This window comes from Schistocerca gregaria, chromosome 8 (assembly GCF_023897955.1).
Source record: "Schistocerca gregaria isolate iqSchGreg1 chromosome 8, iqSchGreg1.2, whole genome shotgun sequence".
NCBI classification, from domain to species: Eukaryota; Metazoa; Arthropoda; class Insecta; order Orthoptera; family Acrididae; genus Schistocerca; species Schistocerca gregaria.
This window is the reverse complement of record NC_064927.1, coordinates 412388941-412390297: the sequence shown is the minus strand read 5'-3', so window position 1 is coordinate 412390297 and position 1357 is coordinate 412388941. Positions and strand designations below refer to the sequence as shown.

General features: G+C 49.7%; 1 non-coding gene across 1 annotated transcript; it reads left to right on the top strand.

Annotated features, from left to right (window-relative positions):
• Positions 1–877: 877 nt before the first annotated feature.
• On the top strand, positions 878–952 carry Trnas-cga (transfer RNA serine (anticodon CGA)). The gene has a single exon. It is a non-coding gene; the product is annotated as a tRNA-Ser (tRNA).
• The last annotated feature ends 405 nt before the right edge of the window (positions 953–1357 follow it).

The window sequence follows — 1357 nt, the reverse complement described above, 5'->3', positions numbered from 1 at the left end:
AATGCAGCAGCAGCGTCTTCTTTGCCCCTACAGTGTGCGGCCGAGAACTGTCATGAAGAAGAAAGCGCATGACGGTTATGTTACGTGCTTTGCATGAAATAACACGAAAATCTTCAGCAGGAATACAGACTTGGGACGGGGACACTGTTTCCTAGCCATCTTTAGTGCTCGCTGTGCAATCAGAACTGAAAAGCGTTACGTAACGCGATGTACGGGCCCAGTAGAGGCATTGCGCAACACATCTGCGCAAAGCTTCACCGAATTTTCACCGTGGGTTTAATTTCGCTACAAATCGGACCTTGAAAAAGTAAACATCTCTAGTAGTTACCACGAGTGCCAGAAGACAGCAGCCTGAGACTAGCATTCGACAGCCGCCGCTCGTCACCAGTTCGCCGACTCACGATTGGACTTGCAACAATTTTTTTGATTCGAACATTGTACCTGACGCTGGATTTCTTCCAAATGAAAGTGTTGAATATAGTTGATTCCGAAATAAATAATGCCTTTCGCGGGCAAATGCTCTACCAACTGAGCTACCGAAGCACGACTCACGCCCGGTACTCACAGCTTCAGTCGTGCTTCGGTAGCTCAGTTGGTAGAGCACTTGCCCGCGAAAGGCAAAGGTCCCGAGTTCGAGTCTCGGTCGGGCACACAGTTTTAATCTGCCAGGAAGTTTCATATCAGCGCACACTCCGCTGCAGAGTGAAAATCTCATTCTGGAAACATCCCCCAGGCTGTGGCTAAGCCATGTCTCCGCAGTATCCTTTCTTTCAGGAGTGCTAGTTCTGCATGGTTCGCAGAAGAGCTTCTGTAAAGTTTGGAAGGTAGGAGACGGATACTGGCAGAAGTAAAGCTGTGAGTACCGGGCGTGAGTCGTGCTTCGGTAGCTCAGTTGGTAGAGCACTTGCCCGCGAAAGGCAAAGGTCCCGAGTTCGAGTCTCGGTCGGACACACAGTTTTAATCTGCCAGGAAGTTTCATATCAGCGCACACTCCGCTGCAGAGTGAAAATCTCATTCTGGAAACATCCCCCAGGCTGTGGCTAAGCCATGTCTCCGCAGTATCCTTTCTTTCAAGAGTGCTAGTTCTGCATGGTTCGCAGAAGAGCTTCTGTAAAGTTTGGAAGGTAGGAGACGGATACTGGCAGAAGTAAAGCTGTGAGTACCGGGCGTGAGTCGTGCTTCGGTAGCTCAGTTGGTAGAGCACTTGCCCGCGAAAGGCAAAGGTCCCGAGTTCGAGTCTTGGTCGGGCACACAGTTTTAATCTGCCAGGTAGTTTCATATCAGCGCACACTCCGCTGCAGAGTGAAAATCTCATTCTGGATTATTGTTATACTTTATTCAGCGTCGTCCCTCGGGT